The sequence below is a fragment of the Camelus bactrianus genome, chromosome X (assembly GCF_048773025.1).
Source record: "Camelus bactrianus isolate YW-2024 breed Bactrian camel chromosome X, ASM4877302v1, whole genome shotgun sequence".
Classification (NCBI taxonomy): domain Eukaryota; kingdom Metazoa; phylum Chordata; class Mammalia; order Artiodactyla; family Camelidae; genus Camelus; species Camelus bactrianus.
Genome location: NC_133575.1, coordinates 113172356 through 113200348, shown reverse-complemented (window position 1 = coordinate 113200348; position 27993 = coordinate 113172356).

The window sequence follows — 27993 nt, the reverse complement described above, 5'->3', positions numbered from 1 at the left end:
TTAGGGATCTGACAAAATATATGAAAGCCCACAATGCAAAAAATGGACAAAAGATTTGAAGGAGAAATTTTCCAAAAAAAGATATACAGATAGCAACTAAGCACTGCACACCTAAATGATGGCAGTAATGAGGGAACAGACAAGCAAAAATGTGATGAGGGTGTGGAGAAATTGGAAATTTCATACATTGCTGGTGGGAACATAAAATGGTACAACCCCTATGGAAAACATTTTGGAAGTTGCTTAAAAAGTTAAACATTGGGTTACCATATGACCCAGCAATTCCACTTCTAGGTGTATACCAAAAAGAATGAAAAATATATGTTTACACAAAGACTTGCACATGAATTTTCAGAGCAGCATTATTTATAATAGCCAAAAAGTAGAATCAGCTCAAATGTCCATCAACTGGTGAATGAATAAACAAAACAGGCAATGGAATATTACTTGGCCATAAAAAGAATGACGTTCTGATACATGCTACAGCATGCTATAGCTCTGAAATGATTATGTGAATTGAAAGAAGCCAGGCACAAAAGGCTGTATATCACATTATTCCATTTCTATGAATAACTATGTGTCAGATTAGGCAATTCCCTAAAGACAGAGAGTAGATTAGTCCACACCAGGGGCCAGGTGAGGCAGGAGATGGAAAGTGCCTGCCAAATGGTACAGTATTTCCCATTGGAGTGATGAAAGTATTCTAGAATTAGATAGCAGTTGTGGTTGCACAACCTATGAATAAACTACAAATCACTGAATTGGACACTTTAAATGGTAAACTTATGGTATGTAAATGATATGTCAATAAATAAAAAAGTTTTTAAAAGGCCACCAACCTACACTTCTATGTCCAGAAAAATCATCTTTCTAAAATAAAGGAGAAATAAAGATATTCTCATACAAACAAAAACTCAGAGAATTTACTCTCAACAGATCTGGTCTATAAGAAATGTTAAAAAGAAACTCTTCATGCAGAAGAAAGTAATATTAAACAGAAACTATAAGCCAAATAAAGAAAAGGAGAGTGTCAAAAAATGAAGAAATGAAGGTAAAATAAAATGAAACTTTTATTTTTCTTATTCTTAATTGGTAAAAGATAAATGCTTATTTAAAACAATGATACTAACAATGTGTTGAATGTTTATAACAAATGAATAAGTTAAATGAATGACTGCAATGTCACAAGACATAGAATGAGGCAAATGAGAATACCCTGCTATTAGGTACCTGCATTTCATGTGACTTGATATAATGTTATTTGAGGGTGGACAAAAATTACTTAATAATGTATATTGTAAACCACAGTGCAACAATAAAAACATTTATAAATGAAATATAAATTTTATGTCAAGAAAGGAGATGAATTGGAATCATATAAAATGCTCAATTAAAATAGGAGAATACAGAAAGAGAGGGAGAAAAAGAAAGAAAGAAAACATTTAAAGGAATGGATAGAAAACAGTTACAAAGATGGTAGATCAATAATTAATCTACACGTGATTTATACTAGTCAAAGGCAGATGTTGTCAGGATGGATAAATAACAATAGCAACAACAACAGAACACAAGTACCAAAGTACATGGTGTGTACAAGAAACTCATTTTAACTATGAAGATTCAAATCAGTGAAAAGTAAAAAGAAAATTACATCATGCCAACACTAATCAAAAAGAAAGCTGGAGGGCCATATTAAATTTAGACGAAGCATACTTCAGAGTAAGGAAGAGTAACAAGGATAAAGAGGGACATTATATAATGATAAAGAAGTTACTTTTACAAAGACACATAGCACTCCTTAACATTTACGCACCTAACAACAGAGCATCAAAATACATGAGGCAAAATCTGATAGAACTGGAAGGAGAAATAGTCTACCATTACATCTGGAAACTCCAACCCCTGTATCATCAATTGATAGATCCAGCAAGCAGAAAATCAATAAAGATATAGATGACCTAAACAGCACTATCAGTCAACTTGACCTAAATGACATTTATAGCCTAATCCATCCAACAACAACAGAATACACATTCTTCTGAGGTTCACATGAAACATTCACCAAGACAGACCACATACTAGGTCATAAAACACACCTTAACAAATCTAAAAGAATAGAAATCATATAAAGTATGTTCTCTGACAAAAATGTAATTAAACTATAAATCAATAATAGAAAGAGGGCTGGAAAATTCCTACATGTTTGGAAATTAAACTACACAATTCTAAATAAACCATGGGTCAAAGAACAAGTCTCAAAAGAAAGTTAAAAATATATTTAACTAAATGAAAATGAAAATACAACATATCCAACTTTGTGATAGTGCACTAAGCACGACAAAATGAAATACTAAGGTATTAGTTTAATAAAATATGTGTGGGATCTGTGCACAGAAACTATAAAATACTGATAAAAGAAGTCAAAGTAGGTCTAAAGAAATTGAGAGAGAATCCATGTTATTGGATTAGAAGACTCAATATTCTAAAGATGCCAGTTCTTTTCAATTTGATCTGTAGATTCAACATAACCCTAATTAAACACCTAGCAAGCCTTTTTTGATAGATATTAGCAAGTTGATCTAAGACTTATGTGGCAAAAGAAGATGTACAGTAGCCAACACAATTACGAAAAAGAAGAACATAGTTGAAACAGTCACATCACCCCATTACAAGACTTCCAATAAACTGACTGTAATCAAGGCAATGTGGTATTGGTGAAAAATAGGCATATGGATGAAAGAAACAAAATAGACCAGCAGTAGACCCACATAATTAGAATCGACTGATTTTTTGACAAACGCACAAAGACAGTTTAATGGAGAAAGACTGTCTTTTCAACAAATGGAACTGGAGCAATTAGAGATACATCTGCAAAAAGCAAAACAGAAAACAAATGGACCTGGACCCAGACTTCACACCCTCAACAGAAAAGAACTCAAAATGGATCAAACAGCTCCATGTAAACCACAGACCTTTGTTTTTGACAAGGAGCTGGGCCCATAATACAAGACTTTTAAACTTCTAGAAGAAAACAGGATAAAATTTGCATGGTCTCAGATTTGGTGATGAGTTTTTGCATATGACACCACACACGTGATCTGTGAAATGAAGCATGGGTAAGTTGGACTTCGGTGACATTAAAACCCTTTGCTCTGTAAAAGACAGTCTTAAGAAAATCAGAAGATAAGCCCAGATTGATAAAAGAACGTATCCAAAATACACAGAGAACTCTTAAACCCCAACGATGAGAAAACAAACAACCTAATTTAAAATTGTGCAAAAGGTCTGAAGCAATACCTCACCGGAGAAGATGTGCAGACAGCAAAGAAATCTATGAAAAGAAGCCCAGCGTCACTGCTCATTAAGGAATTGTAGATCCAAACAAGCTACCACTACACACATAGTAGGATGGCTGAAATCCAAAAAACCCAACAATACCAGTGCTGGTAAGGATGCAGAGCAACAGAAACTCTCACTTACTGCTGGCAGGGGGCACACACAGTGGGAGAGCCACTTTCGTAGACAGTTTGGCAGTTCCTTACAAAGCGAAACAGTCTCAGCATACAATCCACAAATTGTGCTGCTCGGTATTTACCCAACTGATTCGAAAGCTTATTTTACACAAAAAACCTGTAGATGAAAGTTTATTCAAAGTCAGTTGAATAATGTTCATTTATGTAATGTATGAACGTGTATTCATAATCACGTGAAGAAAGCAGCTTTATTTATAATCACCCCAAAACTGGAAGCAACCAAGACTTCCTTCAGGAGGTCAATGGGTCAACAAACTGTGGTACATCCAGACAATAGAATACTAGTCAGTGATAAAATGAATGTGCTATGAAGGAAACCAGCCTGAAAAGGGTACACACTGTGTGATTCCATTTCTATGACATTCTGGAAAAGACAAAATAGAGACAGACAACAGATGAGTAGTGGCCAGAGGTGTGGGGAGGAAGTAGCAGTGAACAGGTAAAGCACAAGGGATTTCATAGTGGTGGATACACAGCAATGTACATTTGCCAAAACCCACAGAAATTTACAGCCCTGAGTATGAATCTTTTTAAAAAAACCAATTGGTAGATCACAAACCCCAACTGGCAGACCGTGACAAAACAGTCTAACTGTATTACAAATGTAGGACGCGACTTCACTGAAGGGGAGTGGAGGACAAAGTTGCTGACCTAAGTAACTTCGGAAGTGAGTGGAAATGTTACATCTAAAGACAAAAGGAACTGTACGTAGCGCTGTATTCTAGTTGGTGAAGTTTCCCACTGTGCGGGTTAACAATTCTGAACTCACCGTTTACGTACAATGGGCTTGAAAACAATAATAAATGGATGGCATGAGGTGGGAGCCAGGTTTCTCACTGTTGGAAGGAGAAGATACAGACAAACATGAAAGGGAGGCTGGAATGAACCCCGAGGTCCTGGACTAGAGTCAGAGACAACAGTACGAAGACGAACAAACAAGTCTCCCATACAGAAAAAGGCCAAATATTTTATATAGCTACTACCCTCTCAAGGAGGGAGAGCATAACTCCTGACCCCTTGACTGTACGCTGTGCAGAGTGACTTCCTTCCAAAGAGGACAATATGCCGAGGAGGAAAGAGTAGCTTTGCAGTATGGAAACCTGACGAACACAGTCTCAGCCGAGTGATCAGGCTCAACGTTAACAGTGAAAAGTCATGTTGATTGCACGTTCCCTTGATATGATGGAATGAAAATGGCACTTTGCCTCTGTGATCTTCCTCCCCAGAACCCAGAACCCCAGTCTAATCATGAGAAAAATGTCAGCCAAATCCCAGCTGAGTGTCATTTGACAAAATACCTGACCGGTACTCCATAAAACTGTCAATGCCATCAAGAACAAGGAAAGCCTGAGAAATGATTGCAGTGAAGACCAACCTAAGGAACCATGACAACTCAGTGTAATCCTATAGGGACTCTGGGACAGAAAAAGGTGAAAACTTAGGAAATCTGAATAAGATGTCGACTTCAGTAGTAATAATGTATCGATAACAGTTCACTCGTTGTGACAAATGTCTCATCCTAATGTAAGATGTTAACAATAGGAGAAAATTGATGTGCAATACTCAAGAACTCTTGGTACTATCTTTATAATTTTTCTGGAAATCTAAAACTATTCTAAAATTCAAAGTTTATTTTAAACACACCAAAGAGGCTAGTGTAACTGTGTTCCATGTGTTCCAAAGTGGCTGGGACACCTTTAATCCTCATCTCTATTTTAGAGGTGAGACAACCAAGGCTTTGAGAGGTAAACCAGGTAGCCCAACGTGATGGCGCTTTGTACACGAGGAATTAGGACTTGAAAGCGCACCGTGATTCCACAGCCCATGATTTTCCTCTCGCTCTCTGAATTAAAGGAAGCAGGTGGTAGAGCAATGCTACTGGTATTGTAAGCCCTGTTTGGTTTGCATGTTAGGATTGTGAAATTGATGATTCTGCTTCTGGTTGATTTTTTTTTCTTTCTGGGTTTCATGATCTGGAAGCTGTCTGACAGATAACACTGGAAGAGTTAATATTTTTTGCACAGGATGAAATGTGTAGCCTTCTTACTCTGCCCAGGGGAAGAGAACTGAATGGTGATGTGAGCAAATCTACAAACTGAGATCTCTTCCAGGCTGGCTCAGGGCCAAGAGGTAGGACCCAGAAGTTACCCTCTGAGACCCAGCTGAACCACTCTCCATCCAGAAGGCACCTCCAGCTCTAAAATCGTCTCCTTCCCACATCTCATCACTCAGTATAATCTTTTCAAAGGGAAAGGGGGTTCATGGCCCCAAAGTCTCTCTTCACTCCAAGTACTGAATATTTCCACTTATCACACATCTGTGACTCCTCCTCTCAGAAGAGAGGAAGGAATAAGAAAGGCAACATGGCTTCTCTCAGAACTTCTCTCCACTGTGTGTCCAACAAAGTCATATTCTTACCCGCCTCCTCTCCTCCAAGTCCTCAGCTGAGTTGAGGTGGAATGGAGGAAGAAGAAGTGGAGAAAAACTCAAGCAGAGATTTGTCAAAGCAGGTGCCTTGCCGGCGTCATTTTTCTCCTTCCCATGGGAGACTCAGCAGAGGCTGCGTTACCACACCCCCATCCTCCTCCTCATTCCCATTTGCTACAGCGCTTAATGTAGTGCACCTTCCAATCACCCCCATGTACAGATGAATAAGCTGAGGCTCAGAGATGTCAAATGACTTGTCCAAGGTCACACCACTAGTAAGCAGGATAGAATCCAGAATGCGCCTAGAAGATATGCTAGTAGATGGGCAGAGGGCAGACGGCTGAAGTAAAATATGCCTTTTGGTCTCGATTGCCTCAATGAAGTAGAAAACCGGGAGGCAGTGGCTGTTGTAATGAGGTTTGGGTGAGTGAGGGAGCCAGCATGTGGGAAGAGTCCACGTGTCCAGGAGCGTCCTTGTCAGCATCCTCCACAGCTCAGGTGTGCGTTCAGGTGAGGCAGAGCGCAGGTGCTGGCGCGGACCCTTCAGGCCCACGCACCTTCTGTCCCCAGTTCAAAAGACACAGGCGGAAGGCAGTCATTCAAACCAGTTGTGTGACTCAGCCACCAGCTGATGGCTGTTTTTCACGGTTCAGGTGATTCTCTCGGCCCGTGTATGGACAGCCTGAGGCCAGGCCCCCAGGCCTGCAATTTTACAGGCCACTAAGTCAGTGTTGTCCTTAATGCCACAGGAAAGGAAGGAGAGGGGATTATTTCCTTTTTCAGCCTGAATTATGCAGTGTGAACTGCTCACATTTGCCAGGCATGGCTGGTCCTCTGGCCTTGGCGGCCCGGGTTTGTCTCCACGAGTTGCAGGGCCGCTGTCAGCTCCCACACTCAACCTACCCAGGAGAGACTTCCGCCGCCTCCCCGCTAGCCAGTTTGCATTGTGACATATTTTATGACTGAAATGCCTGTTGGGGGGTCGAATACATTGCTTCCCTGTGCTGCACAACGCGATCGCTCTCTTGCACCGCACCGGCCGCCTACATTTGTTTTACCTGCCACGGACTCACGCGCCAATGGAAGCCTAGTAATTGGACTTAAAAGGTGATTGTGACATCTCAGCTGAGTTTTGCATTCCCTTCACGCTGGACAATTGCATTGCTGTTTAGTAGGTATTTAAATGGGAAAGGGTGTCTGTCAAGGGAAGGCAAAAACATGTTGTGTGCTAATCTGGCCAGAGAAAATGTGGATTTTATGTTAATGTACACATACTTTATATACCTGTGAACAAGAGACAACTTTAAAAATACAATTTTATGGAAGTTGAAACTGTCCATCCATGCAGAAACAATTTCTCATCTCAGGAAGGAAGAGCTATTAAGTAGCCAGGTTGTGCCATGGACCCCAAGCAGCAAAGGGCCGGAGTATGATAGTCCGTCAGAGCCAACTGGGCGAGCTTCTCACCTTGCTGCTGGGCCTCAGCCAGTGAGCATCTCCATGACCACCGTGATGGTCCAAAAAGCAGAGGCGCTTCCTGAGTTTCTTGGGTTGGGCGAGCCCTGCTGTTCTTTTCAGATCCATCGGAAGTGGGGAGGTCCTCCTAGCATCACAGCCACAAAGAGAAACATCACCAACAAAAAGAATGGAGCTCTGTGGAAGGCAGAATACTGGGCCCCTAAGTTATCTATGTCCTAAATCCAGAACCTGTGAATAAGTTACCTTACACGGTGAAAGGGAATTTGCAAATATGATTAAGGTTAAAGACCTTGATCTTTAGATAGGGAGATGATCCCAGACTGACTCTATTGTAATCACACGAATCCTTAAAAGCAGAGAACCTTTCCTGACTGTGGTCAGAAAGAGATGTCACGATGGAGGAAGGGTCAAGGGGATGCAGTGTTGTTGACTTTGAGGAGGGAGGAATGGGCCATAAGCCACGAAATGCAGGCGGTCTCTAGAAGCTAGAAAGACCAAGGAAAGAGATTCTCCCTTAGAGACTCTGGCGAGGAACCCAGCCCCGCTAACACCTCGATCGTAGTGCAGTGAGACCCATGGCAGACTTCTGACCTCCAGAACTATCAGATGATAAATTTCTGTTGGTTTAAGCCACTAAACTTGTGGTAAAGTAGCCATGCAAACCAATCCAAGCTCAGATATTGGTCAGCAAGTACCTGGTCAGGAAGATTAGCTTCTCTGCTACGGAGGACAACGATGGCAGCATGAAGGGACAGAAAACAATTCTAGAGTGAGTGAAGTGGAGTTCAGCCTCACCGCCAGGATTTTGTGCTGGGGACAGTGCCGAAGAAAGACTCCGGGTAAACAGGCCTGCGCCCAGCTGCTTGTTCGCGCATGGGCCCGTCAGCACCAGCACGGCTCCCCTCGCCCGAGCGGTTTCGGAGGCGGGTGCACTTGCAGGAACTGGAGAGGGAAATTCAGGGAGGGAGGGAGAGGGAGAGGCAGCAGCAGGAAGCTTGCGCTGCCAGGTGGTTTGGGCGAAATTCAGAATATTTGTGCTTGAAACCCCTTTTCAACAGAAATTTGGAACTGTAGTGGCTTAGAGAATAACCTCCTCACCTCCATCTTTTCTTCCCCTTTAGAATCGTTTCTAATGCCTTCCTTTCAAACTGCTGCCCAAAGTGGCTGAAAGGCATCCACGTGTAAGCGTGTGCACGTGCACACACACCCCATCACACACGCGTGCCCACGTACCAAGCTGGGTAAAGGCGATCTTTAGCTTTACCCTGTGAAGAACAGAATACTAATGTAAGAAGTCACCCGGAGCGTGGGCTTCATGCACTCTGTCTTTTTCTCTAATTTTGCCCCAAAAAATCACATTAGAATCTCTTTCCTAAGATGTTTGTATGTGTGCTTGGACTATTCACGCTCTAGTCACAGAGCCATCCTAATCTGATATGTAACAAGAGTCTAAAAGCTAATCAATAATGAAACACAGGGCTGCCTGCGGAGGTACCCAGGCCTCCTCGGAGAGGAAGCTACACGGGAGAGTGAGTTTCCAAGGGCAGTTCCGACTTTATATTTATTTTATGGTGATTCAACTCCATGTGTAATTCTTTGTATTGTCACTTCCAATTATTTTTGGAACAAAAACGCCAGGGAAATGAGTTACTCATTTCAAACAGCGCATTCATATTTGATAAATAGCTTACAGATTAGAGAGAAGATGTTTACTGAAACCAGGATTCAAAGCTCTTTCCTGGGGATTAGACGAAAGCGCTCGATGAAGGATGACAAATCTGCATGGCGCAGATCATCTGAAGCTCGCAGCGCAGGGCTGGGAAATAACATTAAGACGAGGCTTTCAGTGGGGTTCTGGCCAGATGCGAGACCCTGGGGGGCCTGCAGCCATCTTCCAACTTCGGGTTCAGTAGCTCCGGGGAAGACAGAGCAGGCAGAGCTTCTTCTGGCTTGCAGGATGAGAGCCAACTTCCACCACCTTTACCGTCCCATCAGAAAATGCCTGGCTGCTCCCAGCATCCTGCCCCTTTCTTCCTGAGTCCCATTTCCTCTTCCATTTCTATACCAGGCCACAGCAGAGGTTTAGGAACCAATAGAATTATTTCTCTGTGTCCTGGGCTCTGGGTCCTGCAGAGTAGAAGTGAGAAGCCTCTTCTTACCTACGTGCTTCTATTTGTTTATGTAGCTATTGGACCGTCTTAGTCCATTCGGGGCCGCTATAACAAAATACCGCAGACTGGGTGGTTTATAAACAGCAGAACTTTGTTTCTCACGATTCTGGAGGCTGGAAGTCCCAGATCAATGTGTCATGGGGTCGCGTTCTGGGGAGAGCCCGCTTCTGAGTTACAGACTGCTGGCGGGTTACATCTTCACGTGATGGAAGGGGCGAGGGATTTCCGGGCAGCCTCTTTTGTAAGAACCCCAGTTTCATTCTTAGGGGCTCCACCCTCATGACCTGATTACCTCCCAAGGGCCCCACCTCTTAATTCCATTAGGTTGGGGGTTAGGATTTCAACATACGAATCTGGGGAGGAGACAAGCATTTAGACTGTAGCATGGATTATTTAACATAAATCTTGGCTGAAAAAAAAATGAGTATGCTGCATTCATTCTTTCACCTATTCACCCAGGCCACGCAGACTCAGTGTTATGTTATACGCTGGGAGATGCGCCAGGGACTGCGGCTCCACATCGTTTCCATAACTCATTTCAAAAATAATTCTTCTCCTGGGGGCTGGGGGTATAGTTCAGGCGCAGAGCGCATGCTTAGCATGCACAAGGTCCTGGGTTCAATCCCCAGTCCCTCCATTAAAATAGATAAATTAAAAAAAAACCAAATTACCTCTCCCCCCTAAAAAAATTGCTTTTCCTGAATTTTTTTCTGTACCTCAACCTCAGCTGACCTCAGTTCACAAGCAGAGGGCCTTCTGTTTGGACTGGGAAGGTGACTTCACAGCAGCGTCTCCGCCATCAGGGTCATTTGGCCGTTGGCGGATGGAAGCAGCTCCTGGAAGCTCATTCCAGCTGAGGTCTGGGGAAGGCAGCTGAAAGGCTTGGCCTCTGTGAGCCTCTGCTTCATAGGGTTGTTTATGAGCATTGAGTGAGTAAATACACATCAAGTGCTTAGAGCTATGGCTGGCATGTGATAGATGCTTTGGGAATGAAAGATACTACTTAAAAATATTAGAAATGGTTAAGACCTGATATATTCCAGGTGCAGCCTGGAACCGAACAACTGCCCAACTGGTCTGGGGAAACCCTAGTAATTCTTTGAAGAGGGACTAAGCTCTAGCAGGTAAGGAAGGCATTCTGTCCTCGGTGGTCTGGCCGGTCAAGGCTGACCTGTTAACACCTGCACTGGCTCTAGGAGGGGGACCTTGGTTTTCCAGTCTTTCTATGGATGACTCCAAGCCAAGCAGCCTGGCAAATGCTATGGTGGGGGGAGGTGTGGTGCTTGAGGCCTAAAAGCTGATGCAGCAGAAATCTCTGGAAGGCCAAGGGCACGTTCAGCCATGTTCCTGAGCGGTGCTGGCCTAGAACCCTGTGAGTCCCTGGGATCTACTTGCTGACTGACTGAACGATGTCCAAGCATAGCAATCACTGAAGACACTCCTCTTTTTCCCACCCAGGAAGTCTCAGCTATAAAAAGACTTCAGGAAGGTGGTTGAGCACTGCCTTTTTTGAGCACCAGATGGCAATGACAATAAGAAAAATAACAACACCAGCAATGTGTTAAGGGTCTAATGCATGCCAGATACTCAGCCCAGCTCTGTTCGTCTTCATATCTTACTGAGGAGCCAATTGAGACTCAGAGAAAATGAGTTTCTGCTGGCACACTGCCAGGACGTGCAACGGCTGTGATTTGAATCCGGGGTATTTGGACTCCAGGAGCCATCCTCTCAAACATGCATATTTACTGCCTTCCCCAATGGGACATGCCCTCGCTGAGAGCAGGGGCTCAGTCAGGGGTTCTCTCAAGACCCCGTCCAAGTGACTGCATGGTGACTGACAGCCTGGTCCCCAAAGGGGCTGGATGGAGCCCGCCCCCTCTGAGAACTGCAGAACCCACCGTCCCCACCCTGTGCCCCATTCATCCCAAAGACCTCGTCACCAGACACGGGTAGGGATCAAGGCTTGCTGGAGCCAAACACTGGGGGACCCCAGGCTTCACACTGCGGAGCCCTTCTCTGCTTTTTAAGGGCTCTTATTGTTTAACAGGCAGCACAGACTATAGATTCCTCCTTTCCATTTAAGTGGGAAGACAATAGTGTCCATGTTTGAGGCCCGTTACAAGACTCTGATGATCTGTATCTCGTGCAAAAGAAATACCAGGTGGGTTATTGAACACATCGATCATTATGCTGTGGCTGTGTCTTCCCAACTGAGCAGGTGGCATGTGATGTTGCTAATAATGTGCTAATATGGGGGGAAAAGCTTTTAGAAACAAAAGAAGGGGCAAAGTGGGAGTCATTTGGGGATTCCAGGTGCATCTGTCTGCCATTTCCTGTTAAGCTTAGAAATCAAGGTAGCATCGGTATGGACAAAGATCCATTAGGAATCAGCAGTGCTGCAGCCATTGCTTCAAACTGATGGCTTCGTATTTGATCAGGACTGTAGCACAGCCACCCTGGTGTATATGTATACTTTAAAAAACTATGGTCAGTGTCAACTGAAATAAATGCACAGCCTAAGAGTTGAGAGTTAAGGTTTATTCGGTGGACACTTCTGAGGAATTGAACCCCTTGGAGCCCAGGATGACAGCCTCCAGATGGCTCTGAGGGACTGTTCCCAAGAGGTAAGGGAGGAGCCAGAATATATAGGAGTTTTACAACAAGACCAGGTAGTTGGAACAATAAAAGATTACTGTTAAAGAAAACCAGACATCTCAAGTTAAAGAATTTAGCACTTTTCTATGTATGGGAATAAGCAACCGTCTGGGCTCATTGAAATCATTCCTTTGACAAGCACCTAGCTGTCTAGGGCCAGTATCCTGTCCTTTCACATTCTGAGTCCCCTCAGGGTGGCTGCAGAGGCCAGGGTGCCTGTTTGTGTCTTCACTGTGGGGGTTGGTGGCAGCACTGATGACTTGTTGGCTTCAGCATTCTTTGTTGACTGATATGGCTTGCAGTAATTTTTGTTCACATAAGAAACACATTAATATAGAATTTACCATCTTTTTCCCATTGCTCACCCCTTGAGAGCATCCTATCACTAAACAAACCCTCACTTTGCTTTCTTGAGCTCCACGTCTCATCTCTGAATTCTTTCTGCGATGAGACAAGAACCTACTCCCGGTAAGAAAACCAGGGTTCCGGCCTCTCAGATGGCACAGTCAGCTTTCCCACCCATGACTGCCTCATGGGAAAGGACAGAATGTGACATCAAGTATTTTAAAGTCACTTAACCTACCTTCTCTCTTGCTTGTCAGAGGCAACATCATCTTAGGAGTGAGGCTGGATTAGAATGCACTTCTCACAGTTCCTCCACAAGACTGCCAGAAAGACTGAGTCAGGAAATTCTTGGAAATAAGATTGGAAAAGATGTTTCTGTTCACTCTTCTGTGAGTATGAGAAACGATGACCATAATTCAGGTCATACCAGGAAGATTTAGTACCACACTCGTTTTCAAAGGGCCTTTCATTTTGTAAATCTTAATTTCAGGACTTTTCCCCCACTGGCCCCTGCCTATGTCTCTGTGATTTGAATGGAATCCATTCTTAGGCGGGGCATCCTCAGGCAAGGGCAGTTTTCCCTTCACAAATGTGGATCATTACACAGAACACAAAGCTGCCGAGAGATTACAAAAATTCAGTGGGAGTCTTGGGAGTTTTCCGAACTTTTGCAGATTTATCCAAAATGAACCTTACCGTTTTTTTCAGTTCATCCTCAGCTAATAAAAAAGAAATCAGTTGAAGTTATAATCCTGATGAGTCCCCCAAGAAGGAAGCCATCAAAGAGGACAAATCTTGAGGCATGTTTGTCTTTGGAAAACTGAATCTAAATAGAGGAAAACACTTATTTCTCTTTAGACAATGCCTTTCTGGTAAGCGGCCTTCCCACCCTCAATACATGCAAACACCTGGCATTTACAGGCCTGAGAATTTTCTCTCATTTTAGAGTTGGGGCAGAAGCAATGCTACCATGTGCATCGAGGGATAGTATTAAGGCTGGACTCTAAACTCTGAGTCAGCCTCAGAGACAGGATACACTTCAGCTCAGGACCCACTTCCTGAGGTCAAGGTTGCACCAGGATGCGCAGAGCCTAGTGCTTTCTCTAAACAGCACATGGAAGCAAGGCAGTGCCACTCAAGTAGTGAAGGCCTGGATCCCCATCTCAGACCCATCACTTTCTTCTCTTTCTTTTTTATCGAATTAAAGTTGGTTTACAATGTTGTGTTAGTTTCTGGTGTACAGCATAGTGATTCAGTTATACATATATATTCTTTTTATATTCTTTTCCATTATAGCTTATTACAAGGTAATGAATGTAGTTCCCTGTGCTATACAGTAGGACTCTGTTGTTTATCTCTTTTATATATAGTAGTGTGCACCTACAAATCCTGAATTCCCACTTTATCCCTCCACCCCCTGTTTTCTTCCTGGTAATTGTAGATTTTGTTTTCTATGTCAGACTCATCACTTTCTGGCTGTGTTAATTAACTTCTAGGAGTCCCAGTTTTGTATAAAAAGAAAGTTCTTATACTACTAATAAGATCATCCATATTAATAAAAGCTGGGTAGTGAGTGTTAGTTGAGTGCTTATTCTGATCTGGGCATTTTTCTTAATACTTCTCCTGTGGTATATCATTGAATCGTCCCTGCACTCCAATGAGGAAGGCAATGTTAAGTTGAATCATACAAAATTACTGTTATTTGGCTATTTCTGACCTACAGAATGGCAATTTCATATAGTCAATCTAATATGGCCCATCTTACATGTGAGAAGACTGAGGCATTTAAAAGCTAAGTAACTTGGACCCCAAACTCATGAGTTATAGAGGTAGTAGGAAGTGATATCTACCTCCTACTGCTGATTTTAGGATTAGATGAGATGGTACATGTAAAGCATTGAGCACAGTGCCCACCCACAGTAATGGCTGAATTAATAATAACTACTGTTACCGACAAATCTTTGCTGAGGACAGGGCCAGCTACGTCATTTCTGAGGCCCAGTGCAAAATTAAAACATGAGGCCCCTGAGAGAGAAGCAAGATGGCGGAGTAGAAGGATGCTTGTAGCGCAGCCTCTCCCACAAATACACAAAAACTCACATCTATGGACCTTCTCAGCCAACCAGAGCACCTGCGGAACTCCGACAGAACATCACCCTCTTCGAAAGACAAAGATGCCAAAAATCTGGTAGGAGAAAAGGAAAAAAGAAAGAATAAAAAACAAAATAGTGTGGGACCGATCCGGTGGGGAGGGAGCGGCAAAGGAGGAACAGTGCTCGTTCCTGGGTCTCCCCCCTCTCCAACAGAGAGGCCAGCAGGATGGAGGGGGAGCCTCCGAGGCTCAGATCTGCCCCGAGTACCCCTTGACTGACAGAACTGAGTTAAGTGGGCACAAAGGGTCCCCGCGACACCCAGCCCACATTGCGAGCTGGCAGCTGGGGCCGGGACAGGCCGCCTGAGCTGGGCGGAGGATGGGGGCGGCTGCACTGAGGCGGCCCCGGGGGAATGCAGGGGGCCGTGTGCCGTGGCTGGGAGGGGATACGGAGCAGAACAACCTCGGTCCCCCATAAATAGCAAAAAAAGCAAAGCAACATGGCTGGTGTGCCCTGGGGGGGGAGGGGCACCATAGCCTTTATCTCCCCAGACCTGCGCCGCCATTACTGGCGCATCTTGTGAGAAGAGAGGCAGGTGCGGCCACAGCCGCCACGTTCTCCTGTGCGCAGCACCCGGGTGGGGGCAGGGCCGAGCCGAGCCCTGAATCCGCACCGGGGGCTCTGCACCTCCTGGGCAGGACTGAGACTTGTTTACAGCCTGAGGCAGATAGGATCTTTCTGCCCTGTCACCTCAGAGAACTCGCGCCGCCAAGACAAACAAGCAGCTGAGATTTGGCATGGAACCCACCCAAGGCGGAGCGGGCGGGCAGCCACCCCTCTTCCTGGCAGGAATGCAGCACCTGACCACGGGAGGGGGCGCGATCCGCCCACCTGCCTCCCCCCGAGTGCAGCATCTGACTGCGGCATCAGGAGGGGGAGTGACCTGCTTGCCCACCGGGTAAGAGCTCAGCTCCTGGCCCAGTGTTGGGAAGGGGCGTGATCTGCTAGCCAACAGCCACTGGGAGCAGCACAGACGAGGGCGCCAACAGAGGGCCTCTGGAAACAGCAAGCTGAGTTCACAAAACAGGGCGAAGACACAAAGACCTCTCAATAAAATCATTAAGAGCACAGCGTCTCCAGGAGCACTAGATAACTGATACTCCTTAAGCCACAGTGCCAGAGAGAGATGAGCAATATGAAGAAGCAGAGGAACCACTCCCAATTAAAAGAGCAAGAGAAATCCCCTGAAAGCACTATCAAGGAAATAGACATCGATGGCCTACTAGATCAAGATTTCAAAAAAGGAGTGATCAAAGTACTGAAGGAACTAAAAGAAATAGTGTTTAGAGATATAAAATATGTCAAAAATGAAATTGAAGCTATAAAGAAGAGCCAAGTAGAATTGGTAAGCTCATTGGCTGAGATGAGAGCTGACCTAAAGGCTGTGCAAAGCAGACTAGATAATGCAGAGGAACGAATAAGTGACCTAGAAGACAGGACAACAGAAAGCACCCAATCAGAACAGCTGAGAGAAAAACAAATAAAAAACAATGAAAACAATATAAGGGACCTATGGGATAATATAAAGCATACCAATCTATGCATAGCAGGGGTTCCAGAAGGGGAAGAAAGAACAAAGGGAATTGAAAAGGTCTTTGAAGAAATCATGACCGAAGACTTCTCAAACCTAAAGGAATCAGATATCCAAGTACAGGAGGCTCAGAGGGTCCCAAACAGGAAGAACCCAAACAGACTCACACCAAGACATAACATAATCAAGATGGCCAGTGTCAAGGAAAAAGAAATTATCCTAAAGGCAGCAAGAGAAAAGCAAAGAATAAGTTACAAGGGAACCCCCATAAGGCTCTCAGCTGATTTCTCTACACAAACACTACAGGCCAGAAGGGAGTGGCAAGATACATTCAAAGTCCTGAATGAAAAAAAAGATGCAGCCTAGGATACTCTATCCAGCAAGGCTATCCTTTAGAATAGAAGGAGAGATAAAGAACTTCACAGACAAGCAAAAACTAAGAGTTTAGCAACACTAAACCCATGCTAAAAGATATATTGACAGGTCTACTCTAAATAGAAAAGCAGCAGGATGCTACAGAAATGAGAAACTCATAACTGGAAAGGTGATAACTATCATGAATTACAAATAGAATAAATGCAAAATTGTAAAAGAAGACATCTAAATCATTAAGAGTGGGAGAGGGAAGCAAGGAAAGCCATTGTGGAAAACAGTATGGAGATTCCTCAAAAGACTAGGAATAGACTTACCGTACAACCCAGGAATCCCACTCCTGGGCTTATATCTAGAAGGAACCCTACTTCAAAAAGACATCTGCACCCCAATGTTCACAGCAGCAGTATTTACAATAGCCAAGACATGGAAGCAGCCTAGATGTCCATCAACAGATGACTGAATGAAGAAGATGTGGTATATTTATACAATGGAATACTACTCAGCCACAAAAACCAACAACATAACGCCATTTGCAGCAACATGGATGCTCCTGGAGAAAGTCATTCTAAGTGAAGTAAGTCAGAAAGAGAAAGAAAAATACCATATGAGATCACTTATATGAGGAATCCAAACAAAACAAAACAAAACAAAACATAAATACAAAAGAGAAACAGACTCATAGACATAGAATACAAACTTGTGGTTGCCAAGGGGGCGGGGGGTAGGAAGGGACAGACTGGGATTTTAAAATGCAGAATAGATGAACAAGATTATACTGTATATCACAGGGGAATATATACAAGATCTTGTGGTAGCTCACAGAAAAAACAATGTGACAATGAATATATGTATGTTCATGTATGACTGAAAAATTGTGCTCTACACTAGAATTTGGCACAACGTTGTAAAATGACTATTACTCAATAAAAAAATGTTAAAAAAAAAATAAGGAGAAACAACTTTTTCAAGAGAAAAAAAAAACATGAGGCCCCTTGTTCAAAAGTCAGAGTAAACTGCATCATCAAGGTGTCTGTCTGCATCAAACCTGTGGCCACTCTATATGCACTTTATTTACTCTTTATACAAATAAATATACTAGAGACTTTTTTTTTTTTAAAAAGGAACTCATGGTAAAGATCCCATAAAGGTTACAAAAATATAAACCTCTTTTTCCTTCCTCCCACCATCTCTCTCTGGACCTCACCTGGTGATTTTTATTTGCTATTTAATGTCACATTCACTTGAGCACAGAGATACTTGCAAGGCCAGTATAGACCCTCAAAGGTGCCAGCTGCCAGATTCCTCCTCCTGCCAGCTGCCAGATGGCCACACAGGGCCCCAGCTGAGGACTGGAGGGCAGGGAAGTCAAGCCAGGCCTTCCTGTCTCCCACCAGACCACCACCGTGGCAGACAGGAGACTTCCACTGCAGGACAGCTTGGTACCTGGGTCAGGGTAGATAGAGGTTCACCTCCGCCTAGATGCCCAATGTATGGTGATGCTGCCATGTCCCACCCTGACACTCCACAGCACGCACGTGCCTAACTCTGACCCTCCCCATGCCTACACCCAGGCCCCTGCCAGGGACAGAGGGCGGCAGTGATCTCTGGGAGGTGATGTGGAGGGAGAGGCCAAGAGGTGTCCAGGAGTACCAGGGCCAGGGGCGCAGGTAGCCAAGAACCCATTCCAGGACAGTGAGGGTGAGGGTTAGGGTTAGGGTTGGGAGGTAAGCTGAGGCCCCCAGGCTTACTATACCATCAGAGTTCACTTACAAAACAAAGTCAAATATAAAATGATTTAGAATTTCAAGACAGTAACCAGAGAACATTAAACCAAGCCCAGAGCCCTTCTGAGCCCTGAGCAGCTACCCTGGCTGCACGCCATGAAGCCAAGCACCGAGCCGGTTCCTGAAGAGACCACAGAAGGGAATCAGAGCCCACCCAGCACAGAGGTAGCACACTTGGGCTCTGATGAGCCCTGTGTGGACCTCAGGGCGGGAAGAGATCCAGCCCAGAAAGGGTGAAGACAGGCGTGCACATCGGTCTCCAGAGCGGGCATCCATCACCCTCCCTGGCCGGCCCCAGGCCATCATTTTGGATTCCAAGCCAGACTCCCTTTCCCCAAAGCCTCCACTTGGCTACTCCAGGCTTCTTACATCTCTCCTCAGGCATATACCAAAAAGATGCTGGGAATTCTGGTACCATGTAAACTCTTCTTTCTTACATCATTCATGTGACAAATAATACATCCTATACCTTGGATTTCCAAACCCTAGAGAAGAGTGCCATTCCCCTCCCTGGGGGTGGCTCCAGGACCCCTCAACAGGCCTCACCGTGGTTCCCCATTCGAACGATGGGCCAGACAGACACTCACAAAAGAGACACTGTGGAGTTGCGTTGGTTAAAATAGTTAAAGCACTTTGAAGATCTAATGTGCTACATTAATTCTCCATTCCATTATTACTACTAAATGCTCAACCTTTGTGCATCGGAATATCTGGAAAGGGACATTTGATTCATGATGAGTCAAGAGTGATTTAAAATGTTGACCCTAGCTCTAAGCATAGCCGGAGTTTTATGTGCATCGTATAATGCAATAATTGCTATGGTAACTGCTCATTTATATTAATTAGAGGAGTAAATAGAGTTCTGTAATATATATTCCAGACTAATGCCAAGAGCATCAGTAAGATCTCCCCATTGAAAGGTTTAATTGATGCACTTGCCTTGTAGGAAAATCTGCTTTTTTTTCTTCATAGGTATATTTAGCCCATTTAAAGCAATTTTCTTTTATTCTCCCTTTCCCTTCTGCCTTGCACTGCCTCTGGGATTCCAAGGCAATTAGCCATTTGTGTGGAGGAAAAGGCCTTAATGTGCAACAATCCTGAGATTTTTTGCTCTGTGAGTATTGGAGACATTTCGTGAGTAAATAATAGGAACAGATCCTTCTGAAGCCCTGGCCATTGGAGCAAATCTTCTAAGCAGGAAGCGTTTGCAAGTTTATGGTGAAGTCATCGGGTGATTTTCAGCCTGAAAATTTGAAAGACCGTAGGGGAGGCCTATTCTCTGCTCCAGTTCATTTGGTTCTCAAATGTGTCAGGAGGAAAATGAGAAACCAGAACAACAACAGAATATCACCTGCACAGATCTCGCAAGAGGATCTCTGAATGGCTGTGATGAGCAGAGCCCTTGTGTGGCAGTAGCAAACAGCTCCCCAGTCTGAGTGGTGCAACCTAACCAAAGCCCGATTTTTGCTCCTGCTACGTGTCTGACATGGGTCAGCAGAGGGACTCTGCTCATCGCAGCCCTTCAGAGACTGAAGACAGCGGAGGACCCACCTCAGCGTGTGATCTCACCACTACCTCAGTAAGAAGTTAACTCAGCAAATTGCACCTGAAAGTGACAACGTAACTTGCACTCATATTTCACTGGCCAATCAAGTCATGTAACGAAACCTGATTTCAAAGAAGGATAGAGAAGTGCGACCCTTCTGTGTGACCTAGAAGACAGAGAGCCAGAAATATCGGGTGAGCAGCAATGACTCCAATGGCAGATATACGCAATCTGGTACCCTAATCTGATGTTGGGGGAAGGATAAGAGGAGACAGCACCGCGTTCAACAACTCTATCCACAACACAAGACAACAAACCCTCAGGACTCTGGAAAGATAAAAGTGTTTTTTTATTTTTAATTTTTAAACATTTTTAATTAAAAAATTTTTTGATTGAAGTATAGTTGATTTACAATGTTGTGTTAGTTTCTGGTGCACAGTGTAGCGATTCAGTTATACATTATATATACATATTCTTTATCATTATAAGTTATTACAAGATATTGAATACAATTCCCTGTGCTTAACAGTAAGACCTTGGTTTTTTCCTTAAAAGTGTTTTTTTAAAATTTATTTTTCTTTCATTTTTGAAGAGACATCTTTTTATTATTATAAAAAAATCTGTCATTACTGTAGAAACTTATGAAAATACATAAAAAGGAAGAAAATCAAAATCACCAGTCATCGCATTTCCCAGAGGTAAGCACTGCAGGCATTTGGAAGTCTATCTTTGCTATCTCGTCTTGCCCTGTTTTTTCTTTTCCTAAATCTAAAACAGCATTATCTTTTTAAAAAAGATTTATTTATTTACTTACTTACTTATTTTTAGAGGGGGTACTGGGGATTGAACCCAGGACCTTGTGCACGCTAAGCATACACTCTACCACTGAGCTAGACCCTCCCCCCATAAAACAACATCATCTTGACTGGACATTCTCGCGTCTCTACTTTTTGGTCTTCCTCTTCATTCACACCCCTTGTTTTGTTTCTCCTCTGGCCTCTCCATGGGCCTCTCTCACTCAGAACATGTTGATTCCTTCCTGTTTTCCTCTTGATGGACCTCAAGCAGAAGCCCATAGTGAAATATCTATAAGGAAGCAAAACTTTCTCTGGCTGATAGTTACCAACTTTTATGGAATAATCCCAGTGAGCTTTTACATCCACGGCCTCCAACTCTTTCCTATGATTTCCCAAAGGCCCCTTCAAGGAAGGGAATGTACAAGGAAGATGCTCTGCCCTGCATAGTGATGGATAGCTCTCTTATTTCTTGTATGAAAAAAACCATGTTTTATCTTACCTTTAGTCTTGAATGCTGTACCAGTTTTTCTTGATATAGAACTCTAGATATACTGAATGATTTCGATAACCCCAGAGCTATGACCTTTTAAAAAATTATATTAACTTTTCATTGACTTCTGAAGAAACAACTCTTTTATTATACCAAGTTTGGCTTGGAACAAAATTCTATATTGGTGGCCATTTTTCTTCAGCATTTTAAAGATATTCTCCCAGTATCTTGTAGAATCCATTATTGCTGATGAAAAATCCGCCCATCTAATTTTTGTTTGTCAGTAATCTGCTAGTGGTAGGTCATTTCTAAAATGACTGGTGCTTCATGATCTCAGCCTACTGCTATGTGTCCCTTTGTGTAGTCCCCTGCCCTTTCGTGTGGGCTGTGTCTAGTGACTTTATTCTAATGAACAGAATAAGACAAAAGTGATGAGATGTCACTTCCAAGATTAGGTTACAGAAAAACTCTGTTTTCCATCTTGGATGGCCTCTATTCCTCTCCTACTTGGTTGCTCAAATGAAGTTGGCTGCCATGTTGTGAACTTCCCCATGGAGAGGCATATGTGGCAAGAAGTGAGGAAGACTTCCAGCCAACAGCTGGAAAAGAACTGAGGCCCAGTCCAATAACCAGTGAGAAACTGAATCCTATTAAGTTCACATATCCCAGCTGATACCTCAGTTGCAGCCTTGTTAAAGACACTGAGGCAGAGACAGCCAGCTAAGCTGCACCCAAATTCCTGATCCACTGAAACTGAGATAATCAGTATTTGTTTTTTTAAGACACTAAGCTTTGGGTAATTTGTTATGCAGCAATAGGTAACTACTACATTGCCTTTATGGCAGTATTTAAGATTTCCTCTTTTTCTTCCCTATCAGAACATGAGACTTATTATGATGTGCATATGTATGGAGGGTGAGGATTTAGTTTTATTTATCATGCTTGACATTTTAAGTGCACTTTAAAAATTTTTTATTACAGAATATTTCACACCTAAAATGATAATTCCTTAATGTCATCAAATATTCAGTCATGGTTCACATTTATTTTCAGATTGTCTTATAATATTTTATACTTGGTTTATTCAAATTGGGACCCAAATACATTATAAATTGATACTAAAATTTCCAATTCAAAATCAAGATTGTAGATTCTATAGTTACTTTCTTTAATATTATGTGTCTATTACTTTTCTCTCAAGTAGAAAATCTAATTGCTAATGACATTGACATAATTTCTTATTTGCTTTGTATCTCTATTGATCAATTGATAGATAGATATAAAATAGATTCAGAACAACAATACTAATTTTTAAATTGCCAATAAGATTACTGAAGATATTGTAAGGGTTTTTTTTGCTTGTTTTTGGTTTTTGGTTTTGTTTTGTTTTGTTGTTCTGGGGTTGTGGGTTGGGTTTGGTTGTGGATTTTTTGTTTCGATTTTTTGGTTGTTGTTATTGTTTGGTTGGATTTTTTTTTTTTTTTTTTTGTCCTAGAGTATATCCCACTTGGGATAAACAGTCAAATTACTGCCTCTTGGAATAATTCCTTTCTGTGTGGTTCAGCCACCAACTCAATAACACAGTTCATTTCATTTGTTTAGTTTCATTTTCAGCTTGTAGGAATGGCTTTTGTTTTCAATTTCTTTTAATTATGCAAAACGTTTATATCATTCCAAAGTCTAATAGACAATTCAAATATACTCCAAGAGGTATGGCTTTTATCCCTTTACTCTCATTCTAGGTCCCTTCTTTCCCCATAAGTGGCCATTAAAAAAAATGCTATGGCTATTTTTTTTATCGAGGTATAGTTGATGTACGGTATTATATATGTTACAGGTGTACAACATAGTGATTCACAATTTTAAAGGTTATGCTTAGTTTATAGTTATTATAAAATATTGATTGTGTTATACAATATATCCTTGTGGCTTATATATTTTATTCTTAATACTTTATACCTATTAATCCCCTACTCCTATATTGTCCCTCCCCCTTTCCCTCTCTCCACTGATAACCATTAATTTGTTCTCTATATCTGTGAGTCTGCTTCTTTTTTGTTATATTCACTAGTTTGTTGTATTTTTTAGATTCCACATATAAGTGATATCATGCTGTATTTGTCTTTCTCTGTCTGACTTATTTCACTTAGCATAATGTTCCCCAAGTCCATCCGTGTTGTTGCAAATGGCGAAATTTTGTTCTTTTTATGGCTGAGTAGTATTCCTGAGTAGTATTCCATTTATATATATATATATTTATTTACCACATCTTCTTTATACATTCATTTGTTGATAGACACTTACATTGTTTCCATATCTTGGCAATTGTAAATAATACTGCTATGAACACTGGGGTGCATGTATCTTTTCAAATTGGTTTGTTTGTTTTTTGACTATATACCCAAGAGTGGGCTTGCTGGATCATATGGTAGTTCTATTTTTAGTTTTTTGAGAAACCTCCATACTGCTTTCCATAGTGGCTGCACCAATTTACATTCCTACCAACAGTGTACAAGGGTTCTCTTTTCTCCACATCCTCGCCAACATTTGTTATTTGTAAACTTTTTGATGATATGGCTATCCTTTTTGGGGGGTGAGGAGGGTATAGCAAAGACACAGATTGTGTGTGTGTATGTGTGTGTGTGTGTATTCATATCCTTCCTTTTTTTAGATAAATGAGAACATAGAAACTTTTTTTTCTAACATGATTTTTTTCACTATCAGTATATCCTGAGATTTTCACTGTCTTCTGTCCATTACAAATTTTTACACGCAGAAACATGCACAAATCCTAAGGATATGGTTTGAAGAATTTTCACCAAGTGAATACATCCGTGTGAGCACCATCCAGGGCAAGAAAGGCAGCACGATCAGCACCCAGAAGCCCTTCTGCTGCCGCCTCCAACTTTCCTTCCCTTCTTTCTCGAAGGTAACCATGATTCTAACTTTTACTACCCTAGATTCATTTGCCTGTTTTTTAAAGTTTATATACATGGGGTCACATATTATCTACTGATTTGGGTCTGAATGCTTCTGTTCAGCACTGTTTGTGAGGGTCATCCATGTTGTTGCCTGTAGAAGCAGGCCATCTATTCTGATTGCTGGATGCTGTTCCATTACAGAACTGTCCCATGATTTATCGATCTGTCCTGTTGATGGACACCTGGGCTTTTTTCAGTTTAAGGCTTTAAAAATAGTGCTGGTGTGTGTCTTTTGGTGCATGATATAGATTTTTCTATTGGTTTTACCTACGAGTATAATTATTGGATCATAAAATCTGCATCTATTCAGCATCAATAGATAGTGATGATTTTCCAATACGGCTGTACCAATGTTTATTCCTCCCACTCGTGTCTGAGAATTCTGGTTGTTTCACATGCTCATCAACATGTGATATTATTGTCCATCTTCTTTTTGTTAACCAATTTGCCAGATGTGTGATAACACCTTACTGTGGTTTTAATATCTTTTCCCTGATGACAAATGAGGTGAAGTACGTTTGATGTTTGTTGGCCATTTGGATAAGTTCTTTTATGAAGTGTCTGCTCAAGTCCTTTTCTTATTTTTCTAAAAATATATTTTTCTTATTGAATTGGAGGAATTCTTTAAATATTGTAGACACACGTTCTTTATCAGTTACATTTATCACAGATGTATTTTCTACTTTGTCTCCTGCTTTTCTCATACCTTAATTGTGTTATGGGATGAACAGAAGTTCTTATTTGAATGTAGTCCAAATTGTAATCATTCCACTTAGGGTGATTTTTTTCTTTTGTTTATGACACGTTTGCCTACCACAAGGTCATGAAGGTATTCTCTTTTTTTTTATAGTTTTTATTTATTTTTTAACATTTTTTATTGAGTTATAATCATTTTACAATGTTGTGTCAAATTCCAGGGTAGAGCACAATTTTTCAGTTACACATGAACATATTTATATTCATTGTCACATTTTTCTCTCTGTGAGCTACCACATAATCTTGTATATATTTCCCTGTGCTATACAGTATAATCTTGTTTATCTACTCTACATATACATGTCAGTATCTATAAATTTTGAAATCCCAGTCTATCCCTTCCAACCCTCTGCCCCCTTGGCAACCACAAGTTTGTATTCTATGTCTATGAGTCTGTTTCTGTTTTGTATTTATGTTTTGTTTTTTTGTTTTAGACTCCACATATGAGCGATCTCATATGGTATTTTTCTTCCTCTTTCTGGCTTACTTCAGTTAGAATGACGTTCTCCAGGAACATCCATGTTGCTGCAAATGGCGTTATGTTGTCAGTTTTTATGGATGACTACTATTCCATTGCATAAATATACCACCACTTCTTTATCCAGTCATCTGTTGATGGACATTTAAGTTGTTTCCATGTCTTGCCTATTGTAAATAGTGCTGCTATGAACACTGGGGTGCAGGTGTCTTTTTGAAGTAGGGTTCCTTCTGGATATATGCCCAGGAGTGGGATTCCTGGATCATATGGTAAGTCTATTCCTAGTCTTTTGAGGAATCTCCATACTGTTTTCCACAGTGGCTGCACCAAACTGCATTCCCACCAGCAGTGTAGGAGGGTTCCCTTTCCTCCACAGCCTCTCAAGCATGTGTCATTTGTGGATTTTTGAATGATGGCCATTCTGACTGGTGTGAGATGATACCTCATTGTAGTTTTGATTTGCATTTCTCTGATATTTTCTATCGTTTTTTAAATCTCTATTTTATTTATTTCCTCCCTGATCTTTATTATTTCCTTCCTTCTGCTGCCTTTTGGGGTTTTTTGCTCTTCTTTTTCTAATTCTTTTAGCTGGTGGGTTAGATTGTTTATTTGAGATTGTTCTTCTTTTTTGAGGAAGGCCTGTATCGCTATAAACTTCCCTCTTAGCACTGCCTTTGCTGTTTCCCATAAATTTTGGGTGGTTGTGTTTTCATTTTCATTCGTCTCAAGGTATTTTTTAATTTCAACTTTGATTTCATCATTGACCCATTGGTTCTTTAATAGCATGTTGTTTACTCTCCATGTTTTCCTTTTTTTCTCCTTTGTTTCTCTGTAGTTGATTTCTAATTTCATGGCATTGTGGTCAATAAAGATGCTTGAGATAATTTCTATCTTCTTCAAATTATTGAGGCTTCTTTTGTGCCAAAGTACATGATCAATCCTAGAAAATGTTCCATGTGCACTTGAAAAGGATGTATATCCTATTTTTGGGAGGTGTGGTGGTGTAATACTCTGAAAATATCCACCAAATCTGATTTTTCTATCGTATTATTTAATTTCTCTGTTGCCTTATTTATTTTCTGTCTGGAAGATCTGTCTAGTGATGTTAATGCAGTGTTAAAATCTCCAACTATGATTGTATTCCCATCAATATCCCCTTTTATCCTTGTTAGTAATTGTTTTATGTACTTAGGTGCTCCTGTTGGGTGCATATATATTAACAAGTGTAATATCCTCATCTTGTATTACTCCTTTAATCATTATAAAATGTCCTTCTTTATCTTTCTTTATGGCCTTTGTTTTAAAGTCTATTTTGTCTGAAATCAGTACTGCTATACCTGCTATTTTGGCTTTTCCATTTGCATAGAACATCCTTTTCCATCCTTTCACTCTCAGTCTATATGTGTCCTTCTCCCGAAAGTGCAGCATATTGAAGGTTCTTGCTTTATTATCCAGTCTGGCACTCTACGTCTTTTGACTGGTGCACTTAGTCCATTAACATTTACAGTAATTAATGACAGATGTGTGTTTGTTGCCATTTTGAACTTATTTTTGCAGTTGATTTGGTATTTCCTCTTTGTCCCTTTCTTCTTCCTTTTGTGGTTTAGTAATTTTCCTTTCTATTATCATGGATTTTATTTAGTTTTTGTGACTCACTTGTAAGTTTTTGGCTTGTGGCTACCCTTTTTTGTTAATCTATTAGCGCATTACTATAACTGTTTTTATTAAACTGATAGTAATATAATCTCAAACCCATCCTACCAAGAACAAAAATTTTTTAAAAAGAAAGAAAAAAGAAAAAAAATACTGTATATTTTCTTGCTTCCCTCTCCCACTCTTAATGATTTAGATGTCTTCGTTTACAATTTCGTGTTTATTTTATTTGTAATTCATGAGTTATCACCTTTCCAGTTATGAGTTTCTCATTTCTGTAGCATCCTGCTGCTTTTCTATTTAGAGTAGACCTGTCAATATATCTTTTAGCATGGGTTTAGTGTTGCTAAACTCTTAGTTTTTGCTTGTCTGTGAAGTTCTTTATCTCTCCTTCTATTCTAAAGGATAGCCTTGCTGGATAGAGTATCCTAGGCTGCATCTTTTTTTCATTCAGGACTTTGAATGTATCTTGCCACTCCCTTCTGGCCTGTAGTGTTTGTGTAGAGAAATCAGCTGAGAGCCTTATGGGGGTTCCCTTGTAACTCACTCTTTGTTTTTCTCTTGCTGCCTTTAGGATCATTTCTTTATCCTTGACTCTGGCCATCTTGATTATGTTATGTCTTGGTGTGGGTATGTTTGGGTTCTTCCTGTTTGGGACCCTCTGAGCCTCCTGTACTTGGATATCTGATTCCTTCTTTAGGTTTGGGAAATTTTCAGTCATGATTTCTTCCAATACCTTTTCAATCCCCTTTGTTCTTTCTTCCCCTTCTGGAACCCCTATTATGCATAGATTGGCACGCTTTATATTATCCCATAGGTCCCTTATATTGTTTTCATTG